Source organism: Dipodomys merriami, unplaced genomic scaffold, assembly GCF_024711535.1.
Source record: "Dipodomys merriami isolate MVZ:Mamm:240054 unplaced genomic scaffold, mDipMer1.0.p SCAF_1054, whole genome shotgun sequence".
Lineage (NCBI taxonomy): Eukaryota > Metazoa > Chordata > Mammalia > Rodentia > Heteromyidae > Dipodomys > Dipodomys merriami.
In genome coordinates, this window is record NW_027202332.1 from 264,281 (window position 1) to 281,079 (window position 16,799).

Consider the following 16,799-nt stretch of genomic DNA (forward strand, 5'->3'; position numbering starts at 1 on the left):
GTCTCTTTATGTAGGCTACTAAAAATGTATTTACTAACTTCAAGTAAATACATAAATTCGATTTCCATCTCTTTTAAAAAATAAAATTTTGTTTGCTCTACAAATTGATCAGAGGCATGGATTATGTGGCTAGCTACGTCATTACACATCTTTCTCTTTCTTTCTCTCTCCCTTTCATGGTTCTCATATATAACACGATTGCTCCATAATTATCCTAATTTATTTTGCTTTTATATTTTTGGTTGTATCATTTCACTTTTTGCCTGCCATTTCCCAAATCATTTATATGGAAGGCATTATTTCCTAGTTTCTCATGCCTAGAATAAGCTGCACATGGAGACATCACTGGTCCTCATTTTCAGTGTGTACATTTGAATATGGAGGAATATCTTTCCTCTGCTCTCCATCAATTCCCTACTATCCAGTTAGAATAATTTCGAATAGTAAAATTGGAAAAAGAGAATATAAATCATGGTGAATAAACAGTTGCAGAAAATTCACCAGATATTTCTGACCAGTTCAACCAATGTGAACTATTAGGAAAATACATGGACACCTCATTCCCACTGGCACTCAAAGTTTCTGGTTAGGCAATTCTTAGGAATATGAAGAACAAGATGAAAAAATAAGGAATGATATCAATTGCAAGAAAAAAAATGGAGAAGGATCCAAGCAAATTTCTTCATTGGGCTGCCAAAAATATTCGGCTTACTACAGTGCGGAGACTTCTTTCCCACAAGGCCACTCATGTGAATAGTAGGGATGACGATGAGTATACCCCTCTTCATTAAGAAGCGTACAGTGGACAATTAGACATTGTCAGTGAGTTGGTGTCTCAAGCGGCACATGTGATAACTGTAGATGACTGGACACCCCTGCACAGTGCATATACGTGGAATAATACCAGAATGACTTATTTATTACTTCATCATGATGCAGATACCAATGCCCAACTAAAGGCCTCTTGTCCCCCTTACATATTGCTGGTGAGAATTGAGCTAGCAAAGATATGCTGAATCTCCTTCTGTTGAACCATTATATAAAACCAGGCCTGGAGAACAACATAGAAAAAATTGCATTTGATATTGCCAAAAGGATAAGTATGTATCACTACCTCTATGAAGTTGTGGAAGGCTGTACAAATTGTTCACCTATGTCCTAATGGTCGGGTTAAGTTTCTTAAATTTCAAAAATGCAAGTCGATCTTTTATGTCCCTACAAAATATTTTCACAATCCAAATAAGAGCAATATATTTTATTTTGGTCTGTCATGGGGCTTGAACTCTGGGCCTGGGAGCTATCTCTGTGCTCTTCAGCTCAAGGTGAGCGCTCTACTACTTGAGCCTCAGCTCCACTTCCAGTTTTCTAGTGGTTTATTGGAGATAAAAGTACCACAGACTTTCCTTCCCAGGCTGCCTTGGAACCATGATCCTCAGATCTCAGCCTCTTGTGTAGCTAGCATTATAGGCATAAGCCACATGTGCCGGCAACACCAATATTTTACTGTAAAAATTCATGGATTCTGCGGAATTCTTCCAAGTGAATTGCCTGCATTGGATGTCAAAATGTATTTAATAGTTTTTGTATACATGTATAATGATTTCTTCAGAGTTTTGATTTTTTAATCAGAAACAATTTTAACTTACCTGTTGAAATGAGTAGTACAGAAACTAAAATATTTCTGGTGCTTGTCTGAAAAAGTATATTTTAAAATATTCTATATTCTATGTTTGCATAATGTTCATAATTTATTTTATTTTCTCCTAGATATACCTTGAATTCTACATTATTTTATAATATTTAGGTTCATTAATGTGTCCTTTGTGATTGCATTCCATATAGAAACAGTTTGATTCCTTTTTTTCTAGGTCTTAATATTATTTTTCTTTGGGATAAAATGACAATGTTGTCTAGTTTGAAAAGTTTTGTAAAGTTTATGCTTTGTAAACGCCTTTCTGAGGTGAATATTTAATACACTGATGTCAACCTAAATTTAATTATATGAATTACGTGTATTGTTACAGTTGTAATTTTATAATCAACTTTTTAATAACTGTTTTTCATTTCTTGCATCTGAAGAATGAAACATATGGAATACTTCTCAAATTTTCATATTATCCTTGTGCAAGTGCCATGTTAATCTCTGCATTGTAATTTGAGTATTCATGCTGCTGAAGCATGTAGTATCCTCTAAATTTAAGTAGTTAATGATGCAATCTTTATACAAGCCTATATAGGCTTGGGTGCCTACTTGTAACAAGGAAACAGTAATGTTCCTAACAATGCTATCGATCTTATTTCCCTAAAATTCTGTGAATAGTAGAAAAAATTATATTGATCAATCGATTGCTCACATTTGCAAATTTTTTGTCAATGACTATCTTAAGTCTTTTTATTTGGAATTTGATCATACTCTCAATTATTTATAGATAGGTCCAAAGGTGATGGCTTTTTCAAGTACTTATTTATCCAACTGTGTTAGCTATGTGGACCTAATGGATTCAAAGTAAGCGTTGCTTAAGAGCTACTTCTAAACTTCTTCAGCTGATATTTTCTCAAATGAGGTGTTACTGGCACAAATGTCTACCTGAGCCTTTACCCTTCTTCCATGTGGGAACAGACCAACCAGAAAATCATACCCTGACAGCATAGATTGTCTTACTAGAACAAAACTAATCTTGGTTACAAGGGATCATAGAGAGATGAACAGTTCAAACAGAACTGTTCAGACTAGAAGGTATTTTATCAAAATATAATTGTTTAATATACCTTCCATTTCAAAAGTAGCTAAAGCCAAGAAGGTGAAAAAATTGTTCATATGCATGATTACTTAATGTCCTGGCCTGTCTACCATCCAACCAGGCAGGAACTTACACTACTGCCTTTTTATCACCAAATATTTTCATAGTTGCAAGAGAAGTCCATATGTTTCTCCTTGTTATTAGGCATTAAATTGATACTCTTTTAATCACAGTGTTTCCTCTTGCCTCCATGCTGTAAATCTACAAACGATAAAGCTTTAGGTCTAACTTTATCAAACACTAAGGTAGAAATAATGGAATAATACTTTAAAACAGAGTTGCCTTTGATACAGTAACTACAACAGAACAATGCAAACCTGTGCCTTTTAATTATATTATATATAATTATGTATTTTATATTTATATGTGCTGATTTTATATTTCACACAGTAAAACTTACTAGAATTAGTTGATATTTTGGCAAATAAATTGATATTTATTTATTCTAGTAAATAGAATTGGAATATAAATAATTAGGTTTAAAATATATATTAGAATATAAAAAGTATCAATGCAATGTCTTTAGTATAAACTTGTGATACATTTTAACTTTTCTTGGTCTTCTGAATCCACATGATAAAAAAAAAACAATGTTTTCCTCTAATCTATAATGCATTTTACTCTGCTGCTCTGTTTATTGTTTTAACTCTCTTGTCCCAAACTGTTTTTCTCCATATTTTGGAAGCATTCCTATTGATTATACCCAAATTTTGCTAAGATGTCTAAAAAAACATTATTCTTCTGCAGTCCCCATGGATCCTAGGATCCCAGGTCCCAGTTATCTGCATCATCAAATAACAGGGGCAAGACTTCTCACCAAGGCCCATGCAACATGTCAGCACATAGTAATTGAAGACCAATCTCAATTTCTCATTTCCTATATTTCAGGGCCCCAATTCCTTGAGATGCAGGAATTAGCAGTAAGCAATTGTGGAATGCAAGGCAACTTAAAATGAAGAATGAAATAAAATTTGAGAGAAAGTACAGTAATTAAAACATGCAACTTATAGATGACCAGCCCATATGAGTGAACAAGTTCACAAAGTGTCAAAAGATTATTTTTAATACCCCTCCCCTATGATTAATGAAAGATTTTATTCCAACATAAGTGGGCCAAAAAATAGTTCCTTGAAGGATAGATCCATAATTGGTCTACCAAAGCCCGGAAAACTTGACTTAGAGGTCAAATGTAATTCAGAAAAATATTTGAAGCACTAAGGGGTGCTTCAAAACACTGGGACTTCAGTACAACATGGTTCTGTGGTATAAAAATGTCACTCTCAAACCAATGATAATCTACATTTAATCTTCTGAAAGTGTATTCCTTTTCAAATAAACTTTTTAAAATCACATTCGTCAAAATGACATTTTACAAGTTGATGATACTTAGTGACATTACAAGTTTTTTAAGTGTAGGGAGCAAGTTACAATAGAGTTGAATTATTTACACAGCACTAATGCCAAACACGTTCAACCATTCATTAAAGTGTAGAAATAGTACCACCCACAATTTGTGTTTTTCAGTAAGGGCCTTCCAGAAATGTGTTAAATAGGTTAGCCTCCTAAATTTCAAACCCAAACGTGAGCTAATAAATTTCATCATTTAATAAGGTACACTTTAAAAAGTCACAAATAGTTGCCTTATCATATGTTATTTTATGTTTTCCTTCTGTCTAATATAGTAAGAAATATGACTTTAAGTCTTGAATATGGGTATTCATCAGAGATATGACAAACATAATATCTGTCTTCTATTTTTATCATATTCCTCTTTTGGAATAAATTTTAATTTTCTTCTTTTTCCAAAACTTATAGGCAGTAGAAAATATTATTCCATGTAAAATAAAAGAATCACACCATTGTACAAAGCCATTTATAAAAATTCGTAGTTAGGAATACATTCTAAGCCATTTTTTTAACTTTCTTTATGTCTAAAGATTAATCTTCCAAATGGATGAGAATAAAGTCTTGTTTAGGTGCTTCACCTCTCCAGTCTCCAGCAAATTGTTGCTGCAGATGAATCAATTATGGAAATATAAGCTGACATCAGTGCAAGAATATGCAGGATTGAAAGTCCATGGAATGCATATAAACCATTCAAAGTATTAATAGACAGTTTAACACAATGACTATCAGGAAGTTGAAACCAGAGAAGAATTATAGTAAAGACATAGAATGAATGAAAAATGAACAAGGGGCAAGTACAGCTAGAATATTCAATGTACACACATGATAAAGGAAGTGGAAAATTGGAAATAAATCTTGGAGAATGGGTTGGTTGAGAATGATGGAAGGAGTGACTCAGATCTAGGAGCGTTGGACAATTAGATGGATATATTTAATTGTAAAACAATTGCACAACCTTTTAAAATTCAGTTAAAAAACACAAGAAACAAAAAACAGAAAAATCACAACCAAACAGCAATCTCCAGAGAGTATGAATATGACCTCTCAAAATTTTAATCAATTAATGAAGGGCAGTCTTGGGAAAAGCAAACAAAACTGTTCAAAGAGAGAAGTTTGGGATAGGGGAGAATTTTGAACAGAATTAAATAGATTGTCTAAGGTTATAAATCACCTACATCTGCTGCAAATAGTATCTTTCTTCTACGAGTTTTCTGTCTGAACTGAATAATCCAGTTCTGAGACACATTTGGTAGCTTGTGAGGTTAGTGTGGAAGAAACAAGATCATGAACCCATTACTCCGCTGGAGAGAAAACAATACTCTATATTTTCTCTAATATCTCTTCACTACTCTTTCTTCATACTTTTAAGTCAATTGATTTTGAATTATATTTTTCCTTCTTTCTTCTGGCAAAGTAATTCATTAAATATTATTTGCCATTTTCTTCTTTCATGCTGTTTAATTGGCCATTGATATTTAATGAGTCCATTAAATATCCCTCTTGCATTTGTTTGCCATGAAACAACATTTATGTTAATGAGGAGAAATCTAATATAAAACTTTGTCTCCAGAATACAGCCCTAGAAGCTGTGATCACAAATATTCAGCTATTTTTTTTCTTTTACCTTAAAAGACTTCTTGTGTCTAAAGTGCCCACAAAAATAAGTACTCCATCACTTGTTGGTTCAATCAGAATTGTCTAAGCTCAAAAATATATTTTCCTAACAAGATGCTTATAGGAAACAAAAAACACTGCACTTTTATCTTCTCTCTTAAGATTCTCCTTAGATACCATATCAGGAACAGTGAAGTTATTCTAGGCAAAATTATTTCAATAGATTATTTTTCTCTTGGTCTTGAATTTGTTCACCAAGATGTCTGGAGGACAATAGAGTTAAATGACCCATACCTTGGAAGACAGTGTCTGTTACAAAAGGACAATGCTTTTATGTCCTATTTCTATGTCCGCCTTTTAGCTCTTGCCGGAGTTCCAATTAATCACAGCTTCTTGGCTTCATGTCTAGTGAAGCTGAAGGACTATATGGGCTCCACCACTGTTAAATCTTCATTATTTCTCTTTTAAAACTCTTTAAGTTGCCTCATTTGGACGTGAAATTTATTTTCATGTCTTCATTCAATCAGTTCTGCATTGTAGTGAGCCAAATAGGCTCTGTAAACTCACTTTAGGGAGTAAAAATACTAACACAATTTATATCAAAAAGTTTTGGCCTCCCTTCACTGCTGAATACAATATGCTTAGCTAAGTCTTCTAACAAAACTTTTTTTATTAACTTTTCCATTTGCTCAATTCTTTTCTGAACTTTTTGGCATATGTAATAACAGAAGTATTCACTATCTCATATTAATAAGGATATTACTTTTGTGAGCCATTTAGAAATGTGAAATCATTGGTTTGAAGTATCCAATCAGATTTTTTTCTGTGTTTCACTGCTTCACACCCAAAGACATTGTGGAAAGTGTTATAAACAAAAATGTGTAATCCCAACACCTTCTTTCATTGTGAAGGGCACTTTCTCCCTAAATTGTTTGACTCAAATTATCTTTTTCAGAGAATTGCTCTTTGGTAATTAAAGGTAAATTCACAAATTTTGATGCCTTATTTTTTAAGAACTTTGAATTTAAATTCCAATACAACCTTGTGTCAAACAGTGAAAATATATTTCCTGGGTAAGGATAATTCCAAGGGACCCTACAGGATTTACAGGTTTGTTTGTTTAGTGTGAAAAAGAGCCATCTTCATCCACATTGTTCCCTCTCTACTAAGTCTCATTGGATTTCTTTGCATGAAAACTATTCTTCCAGGCAATTTAAATTTTTGTAATAGGCTAAGTTGTTAAAATTTTGAACAATTAAAATTTACCTGTCATAACTTTAAAACTCTTGAAAATCCTTTATCAGAACCGTGAATTCACCAATCCTAATTCCACCATAACCATCAAAAAGTTAACATGTTATTTTCATGATATATTATCCATGCAGCTATTATATTCCAGTGGCTTTGTTATGCATATATATAACCATATTAGCTGATGCTAAGCAAAATTAATTCCAAGATATGGAACCAGATTTTTTTCATTTGTGGTTGTTGTTTTTGATGAACTATGTGATTTCTGTTTTCTTTGGGTTTTCCCCCTATGGTTTATCCTTCCGGTATATCATTTTGTATTGTATAAACATTTACCTTAATTAGCGAAGGGAAGAGGAAAAGCATAATGGTGAGACAAAGGACAAAAGGCAAACCAATGCAATAGCAATACTCACAAGACAATATATTGGAAATGTACATTACAACTTGTGAGGGATGAAGGGATGAAGGAAAACTATGAGAAAATGAGAGAAGGTTAACAAATTTGAAAAGTTATGATTTAATACCTTACAATTACTGTAACCCCACTGTACATCACTTTGATAATAAAATTGAAAAATAAGCTGCATAAAATATAATTTCACTGTATTGGCACAGGAAATAATATTCTTTATGTAGTAATATTTTAAAAATCAATACTATTTGGCATCTAATTTGAATTAATTACCCCTTATTTATCAGAGGGTGATCAACTTGAATGTTATCCAACTAGACAATATTTTCACAATATACTTGCCAAAATTTTCAAAAAAGAATAAATTTAGTACTTTCTCATTCTAAAACAGAAAACTGTTTAATGCTATGGAAACCCATAACTTTTAATAGTAAGTAAGTTGTTAAGAGGACAGAATATATGTGTTCTTCAAAATTCCTATGACTAATAACTACTCATTTTTAAATTCTTAACATTTCTGAGAGATTCCAAACAGTACCTGTTTGCATGTTATATAATTCTGCAATAGGTGTAGTTTCCAATGGGGTGTTACAGACTGAGAAGTCAACAGAAAAATAGCCACATTCTGGTAGAGGATAAAACTATGAAGCATATGTAATAATTAATTCTTCAAGAGTAAGCTATTGTTTATCAGATTAAGCTATTATTTCTATGACCATCAATCCCAAGATTTATGCCATAAAGTCATCCTAGCCCAACAGTTTCCAACTTTTAAGGGGCACCTTAAAATTCCTTAATTCACATCATGAATACCTTATCTCTATTTTGAAAAAATACTACACCTCTGCTAATGTGACGCCCTCCTTATTCTGAAAAGAACACTATAATACATTGAGCTGCATCATTTTTCCTCCGCTAGTATTCTTGAGATCAGAACACTTGCAAATATTTTTTATATTTATACTTTTTTAACTATCATAGATATTCAGGATGCTAAGATAAAAAAAATATATTTCAAAGCCCACCCAGGCAGGAAGATTTCTTAGAATCTTATCTCCAAAAAAATTCTCCACAAAAGCCAGACTCAAGTGGCACTGAGGTTGAAGTGGTAGGGCACGAGACTTGAGCATCAACAGGCTCAGAGACACTGTCCAGGCCAAGAGTTCAAGCTCTAGGATCAACCAATAAAACAAAAACAAAATTGAAAACAAACCCCAAACCTAGCATTTTTCTCCATGTATAAAGAGGCCCGTAAATAAGGAAATGACTTCCTGTGTTACATATAGGTAGAAGAAAGAAGATGTCACACAATTACTCTCTTCATACCATATTAAACCAAATCCTTAATAAATTGGTTTTTCTAAATGTATAAATTAATGTCATCCATTTTTTGGCAACTCTGTCCAGATTATTCACATTAACATAGTGTACATGAACTGTGGGAATTATCTATTAACTATGTTCTAATTATAACTCTCTTGAAAGAATATCTAGACAAATAGAATGCCAGAATCATTTGTGAATTTTTCAATTAATCCCTCTACTTAAAAATAATTTTGTAGTATACTATAGAATATGAAATTACAAACAAAACCAAAAAATATATTTTAAATCTAAATTCTAATTTAACAAGGTCTACAAAGTCCTACATTAGATGAACTTTGCTATTTCTCCAGATTTAAGCTTTTGTAATACTTCAACATTAATTTGGAATCCAACAGAATGAGGCTTACTTACTTTTGCAAATTTTTGGATGGGAATCATGAGCTATTTTTCATCTAGGAATGTTCTGTAATGATGAGAGCATTTAAAACACAAGTGAGGATATATATGAGTTGCATTCAATAGGAAACTTGACTTCTCAAATCATAATGACAAAATTAGCCCAAACTTCCAACTGTGTATTCCATTTTTGTTGTTTGGTTTGTTTTACTGAGACAAAATTATTCTACCTGGTCCAGGGAAGGTACCGTTATGTAATTCCACTCTCTATTCTCCTGTTTGAGTGCTATAATTCCAAGCTTGTAGCACTTTGCCCTGCCATAGTTTGTTTATTTAATCTAGAAACAGACTAGCAATTCTGAACTTCTCCTATGATCTTATCCACTAGACTGAATGCTCAGACTGTTTATGTACTATTTTCAAAGATGTTTTAACATTTGACACAGGATATGAACATTTTCAGATGCACCTGCAGGGTTCCCTGACTCATTCTACCATGGATCTTATAATAATAATGATTACTTGACTCTCTTACTATCTCTGTCCCTACCTATGTAATATTCTCAAATTCTGGGGGAAAGATCACTTGAAGGCTTTCTAATATTTAAAATTATCATTTGATTCTAATCTTACTCAGGACTTATTTTCTATTGTTTTCTAACTTTTCTACATATTCTAAGAGTTGTTTCATTTGTGTCTTTTTGTGTGCACCTATAAGTGCCTCTGTGTGTATGTGTATGTTCGAATGTATGTATGCAAAACCTAAAGCTCTTATTCAGCAATGTTGCTCTTGACTGGTATTCCAGCTTTTGGCTGATTAATTATAGGTAGTGTCTCAAAGCCTATGCTGTCCAAGCTAAATGCAAATTGAACTTCCCAGACTCCTTTACATTCTTAGGTTTTATTTTTCCAGGAGTATCAACTTTTAAACTTCAAACACTTTTGTGAGTGTAAAGTCTAACGTGTAGCCCAGATTTTTAACTCAAGAATTCATATAAAGATAGATGAACATATACATTACATATCCTGAGTGTACACTGTTAGAAATGTGATCCTAAACCAAGTTGTTGTGAAATCTGAGGATTGGGGTTTAAAGCCAGCACGGGTAGGAAAGTCCTGGAGACTCTTTTCTCCAATAATTACTAGAAAATTGGAAGTGGCACTGTGGCTCAAGTGGAAGAGCACTAGCCTTGAGCTGAAGAGCTGAGGGACAGCAACCTGTCCTATATTTCAAGGGCCACAAACAACAAAAACAACAACAAAAAGAATATAAGAAAAGGAAAGAATAAGAAATGTGATCTTAGCCACCAGGTTCATTGCTGGTATAATTCCTGTTCTCTCAAGATGGATTCTTTTTTTCCAGTTACATCTACTCTCCTATATCTGACTTGCATTGGAAACAGAATCATTCTTCCATTCTCCTTTTTGCACATTTACGTGATTAGCAAGCATAATTTAGAAAGGCAGTGGCCTCATGCTTCATGTTCCACATAGGAGTAATGCTTTCTCTATATTATTCCCATAAATCTACATATTGGATTTGGCTTTATTTTTCAATATTTTATTTATTTATTTATTTATTTATTTATTTATTTTTCTATATTTTATTGAACACTTGTACATAAACACAGAACTTCTTTTTCTCCTATAGTTGCTATTGTTTCTCTTACTCTTAACTCATGTACACTTGGGAAATTAATGTACAGCACATAGACTCACAAAAATGATCTGAGAACCTTCTTCCCATTTAAAATTCATCTTAATTGACAGAACACATAGGAAGTTTGAACAAAATGTTCTCATGGATAATGTATTTATAAGCAATTTAAATTTCATTTCTCTTTACTAAGTTGTCTCTGAAACACGTGTTACCTCATGGCCAAAAGTATCCTTGTGCTATTTCAATGAAGCCAGAAAACATTCATTTATTTCTGGAGCAGCACCATAGATTGTTACTGGAAGTAAGTGGAAGTAACTGTTACTGGATGTGGAAACTGATCCTAGGAGAGGAATTGAATATATTGAAATGACAAATTCAAGTTAACTATTGCTTTCCTTTTTACTATATAAGAAAAGGATCCTAGGCTGGAAGGAAACTCTGTCCCTGACTTTTGTGAGTGTGTCCTTTACTCATATAAAACTTGTCTGTGAACTTCTGGTTGAGAGTATAAGGAAACAATATGTCATTTGAAGGCCAGTATAGAACAAAAGGAAGTCACTTTATTTTAAAAATGTTCTATTGCAAAGAAGCAAAGATATGGAGGTTTTGAAGTGTCTTATGGATGGATGTTTCACTCCTGAGATGATTCTCTTGTTGCAGGAATCAGTTATCAATTCCTTTAGTCAAGTCCTGAGTTTTATATAGCAATAAGGATTCCAAAAAAGCAGGATCCAGTGAGTATGATCAGCAAAAGCAGCCTATTTTCGGACCACCACTATTTTAAAGAGAGTCCGAAAGAAATACCCAGGGTTTGTTTTGTTTCCTTGTTTATTTAGTTTGTGCTGGTTCTGGGGCTTGAACTTAGAGACTGGCCCCTGTCCCTGAACAGTTGTGTTTCTTTCCAAAGTGGCCCAAACCAATACTCCGATGCTTGAGCCAAACCTCCACTTCTGGCTTTTTTGGTGTTTAATTACAGATAAGTGTTTGACAGACTCTCTTGCCTGGGTTGGCTTTGAACTAAGACAGTAAGAAATCTAAGTGACCTCAACTGTATGTACTTCTCTTTTGAACCAAGAAATATTAGATGAAGTTTATTATAAAGTTACTATTTGACAATTTTTAAAAAAGAGAATATGTTTAGCAAAGAAGCCATAACAAATAACTCAGCAAAAGTAGGTGCACTACTAAATCATTTGGGAAGATTACTATTGACTTCATCATTCCTTTGAGGGAAACTTAAAGCCATATTTGTAATTTTTTGTTGGTTGTGATTATTGAATATTGATCCTGGGCATTGTCTCTCAGCTTTTCAGCACAAATTGAGCACTCTACCTCTTTAGCTACAGCACCACTTCCGAGTTTCTGGAGTTAATTGAAGGTAAGTGTTTCATGGACTTTCCTGACCAGGCTGGCTTTGAACCACAATCCTCTGGTCTCAACCTCCTCAGTAGCTAGGAATACAGACATGAACCACCAACACCCGGCTCATATTTGCATTTATGTGCACTTAATGTCACTATGTAGACAAAGAATGTAAATCTGAACCAAATGATGTGACATTGAAGCTTGTCAGAATGATTGAGTTAGCAATAAATATGTCCTCCTTTCCCATTTTGTCACATTAATGACCCATGAGCCATGGGACTCTTACATTAGCATCCTCTTTCATCTTTGTAGGTGTATTTAGTATCAGAAAATGTTCACAGAGAAATATAGAAAGACAGATTTTTAGAAAGCAAAGTAGATCAGGTATGAAAGAACAGCATAGAAGGAGGTACATTTATCACACAGAGATTAAGAACTAGCCTAGGAGATTTTGAATGTTAAAGGGCAATGAGGAATAAGCCTAGCTGATAACTAGTTCTTCAATATCCAAAAATGGTTTCCTAGAACGGTTTCTGCTATACCTTAGTTACTATCATTTTTTCTTTCCATCTGGAGTTATTCCTTCTCTTCTGTCACAACTGTTAATTAGCCTCTGCCCTTTTGGTGCGATGACTTGCCAAAAGAGTTTCCAAATCTCACTTAGACTGTTGTTGTTGTTGTTGCTGTTGTTGTTTTGGCAGTCCTCGAGCTAAAACTCAGCCCTTGGGAATTATTCCTCAGATTTTTTTTTCCTCAAGGCTAACCATCCACCATTTGAGGCACAGGACCACTTCCAGTGTTTCCTTTTCAATTTATGTGGTACTGAGGAATTGAACCCAGGGTTTCATGCATGCTAGGCAATCACCATACCATGAAGCCACATTCCCAGAACCCTAAATGACTTTCTTAAGATGGCATTACATTTTCATTCTGTAACTATGTATCATAATTTTAACCAGAAATTTTTGCTAGAAAAGAACATTGAACACAGTACTGAGTCCAGTAAGGCTAGTTGGGCAATGGATTACTGTCACAGTGTAGGCAGGGCACAGAGGGATTTACCTCTTGGAGCTGGTACAACAGAGTGAGCAAGACAGAGCCTGACCCACAGTCTACCTCCAGAATGAGAGGGCCACCTTGGTTCCAACCATATGGGGATGCTGGGCCACCTCCTCCAGCACCCATTGAATCAGTTCCTGAGAGAGAAAGAGAAAGAAAGTAGGTCAGAATTACACTTAAGCCAGGTGCCGGTGGCTCAGGCCTATAATCCTAAGTACAATGGAGGCTGAGATATGAAGATAGTGGTTTATAGCCAGCCCGGCAGGAACATCTGTGAAACTCTTATCTCCAAAAACCACCAGAAAACTGGAAGTGGTGCTGTGACGCAAGTGGTAGAATACTAGCTTTGAGCTGAGGAGCTTGGGGAGCTGCCCCAGGCCCAAAGTTCAAGCCCCATGACTGAAAAGAAGTGGACTTCCCACCACAAGAAGTGGACTGAATAGCGCCCATTGTCCTAAGGAGCATGGCAGAGAAGTCAGGCCGAGCTTCCTGTCAGCTAGGAGTCATTAGTAGGTCACCTGGCTTCTCTGTGCCTCAGTTTCCCCAGCTTCAAAAGTGAACAAAATGAAGGATCCTGTTACGCATGGGGATAGGGTAATAAAGAGAGCCATGTTTTGTTTCATAATCCTATACCTGTTTCACCATTAATAACACACACCATCTGAGATCTTTCTGGGAATCTTCCTCTCATATGGTCACAGAATTGCCAAGAAAAGGATCAGATGGCCCCTCCCTCTGTGCCTGTCCCTGTTCCAGATATCCCTCTGTATTAATCCTTTGTTTCCTCAACTCTACCATGAGGAGATTGAAGTCCAATGGTTGAGGCCCAACCCAGAGCTTCACCTCTGGTCAAGAATCGGCTGCTGTGGACTTTGTTTTGGACAATCCATCTAAACTAATGACTGAGCGTGGTGCTACATGTCTACCATCCCAACTACAGAAGACCGGGCCTGGTGGCTCATGCCTGTCACAGATAGGAGGACCATGATCCAGCCCAGCATGAGCATATATTACTTCTCCATCTCAGAAATGCCCAAGACAGAAATGCTTGACTCGCATGGTAGAAGACCTGACTGGCAAGCCTAAGGTCTTAAGGTCTAACCCTAAAATACCAAAAAGAACCAGAATCCCAGTGCCAGAGGCTCATGCCTATAATCCTAGATACTCAGGAGGCTGAGATATGAAGATCACAGCTCAAGATTTAAGATAGGGTTGGCCTCGCCCATCAGACATCATGATGAGAAGACCCAGAGTCTGACCTATGATGTTGCACTCCATACTAGCAGAACTCGTATCCTTACTAAGTGTTGGTCATGGTCTCTGTCCCCTTGGGAAGCCATCCCCTGCAGGCCAGACTCCCAGGTCCTCCAAATATCCCACTGCCACCAATCAGGCTCAAGGGAGTACCCAGCCCCATTGCACACAGATCCCTTGTTCTTGTAATTTAACAGTGCTGGGTCCCCTTCAAGCCTCTCACCTTTCCAGGCCCCCAGACCTCAGCTGTGAAGCCCATACCTGCCTCAAAGATAGCAGGTAGAAGTTACCAAAGCATTCTGCCTCCTTGTTACAACCCAATTCTACACACACACACACACACACACACACACACACACACACACACACACACACACACACACACACACACACACACACACACACACACATCCAGACCGGTGACAGAAGACTCATCCATGCAGCACCTGCAATTTGCCAACTGATCACTCACCTGAGCACAGTCAGGCTGTACAAGGAAAAAGATTATCTCTCTCTCTCTCTGTCTCTCTATGTTTCTCTCTATGTGTTTCTCTGTCTTCAGGGGAAACGTTGACCGAACACAGAACACAAGAGCTCACACAGGAAGGGTGTCTATATTCTGCATCCAACACCTCCAATCCCCAGAAAAAAAGAAAAAGACCCCAGAAGGCAGGTGTAGACATGCTCCTCCCTACCTCTGACTAAAGCCACCAGGTTTTCACCAGGGAGAGGAGGGGTGAAGATGTGCGGCAGTGTGGCTCCCACTACTCCAGGCCAAGGGATCTGTGGCGCCCACTCCTCACCCAACCATATATCTCCTGGTTTCCTGGGACACTAGCCTCTGGGGATGGGGGTGAGATCCTCGGGTCAACACCCACCCCTACCCCTGGGGCACATTTGTGGCATGGCGTAGGCCAGACTGTGGGGCACAGGGGAGGCGCGGGTCCAGGTCAGAGAGGAGGTGATATGGGGTGCAGGGTGCAGGGATGTGTGGCAGCCACTCACATGTGTTGCTGGCAGAAGCTGTTGGGAGCTGCTACAGGTGGGGCAAGCAGCAATGGCAGAGGCATGACACACGCTCAGGCCCTGAGCAGAGGACAGGGGAGCCAGGACCAGGTCAGGGCAGCAAGCTGGCTCGTGGCACACCCTTGCACCATTGCCTGAGGAAACCATGGGTCTGAGCCCACAGCACCAGGTTTGAAATGCTGCTCCATGGGGAAGGGGGGGAGGGGGCCAGAGTTCAGGCAGGCACATGATGGGCCTGAGGAAGCCCTTTCCTCCTAGGCCTCGAGTATTTTACTCAGCCACCTCTACCTTTCTCAACTGCTGGTAGTGGTGTCAACAAACAGAGGGAATCATGGTGCTACTGGTCGGCATGGAATGTGGGTGTGGCCACCATTCTTGTATCCCATTGGTCAGAAAGAACCATGAAACAATGGGGGTGTGGCTGGAATCGTGTGATGCAGGCAGAATGGGAGGAGTCAAAATGACGCAGCCCATTTCCCAGGGAACTCTGTCCATGCCAGTTGGGCACAAGAGGGTGACCTGCTTTAGCAGAATGGCTGCACAGATTGTTGTCTATGTCTGTTTGTTCCCAGACCTTGAACTCAGGATCTGGGCACAATCTGTGAGTTGCTTTTGATCAAAGCTAGCTCTCTACCACTGGATCCACATGGCTCTACTTCTGGCTTTGTTGGCACTAGTTCAACAGGAGTCTCAAGGGCTTTCCTGTCTAGGGTGACTTTGACCATGATCCTCCTTTCACAACCTTGTAAGTTTTAAGGAAGACTGCTGAGAGCCACTGATGCCTGGCTAATCATTGGTTTTGCTGATGTTCTTGGACAGACCTGTGAGTTCCCTATCCTCAGGTTGAAGTGGTAGGAGCTGGAGCCCACAGTTTGAATCCTGGTCCTACCACCAACAAATGGCAGGAGATCCTATGAAACTCATTCCTATTCATATGACTACCAAAGGAATGTGATGTATATCATGATTAAATGGGCAGTACTTGAATGATTTGAGGATAAAACTATACGCAATTACATTATAGGACACTGGTCGATATTAATTAATACTTTATGAAGCATTTAAACAATCACATTCATTAAATGGAAGCCAAATGAAATACCTATGAATTGGGCATCACATAGCATGGAGATGCTATTTTTTCTCCTGCTAGGACTGGAATTTGAACTGGTGGCCTAGGTATCCCTGCTGTTGCACTGTGTAGAAAGGGGAAACTTGTCGCTAC

General features: G+C 37.0%; 1 long non-coding RNA gene and 1 pseudogene across 1 annotated transcript; both read right to left on the reverse strand.

Moving 5' to 3' along the window:
- Nucleotides 1-2,083: 2,083 nt before the first annotated feature.
- LOC138811287 (U6 spliceosomal RNA) lies at nt 2,084-2,180 on the reverse strand (annotated as a pseudogene).
- Nucleotides 2,181-9,214: 7,034 nt separating this feature from the next.
- LOC138811267 (uncharacterized) lies at nt 9,215-15,760 on the reverse strand. Its single transcript, XR_011367347.1, has 3 exons — nt 15,554-15,760; nt 13,298-13,431; nt 9,215-9,277 (listed from the first exon to the last, which is right to left on the reverse strand). It is a non-coding gene; the product is annotated as an uncharacterized lncRNA (long non-coding RNA).
- Between the last annotated feature and the right edge of the window lie 1,039 nt (nt 15,761-16,799).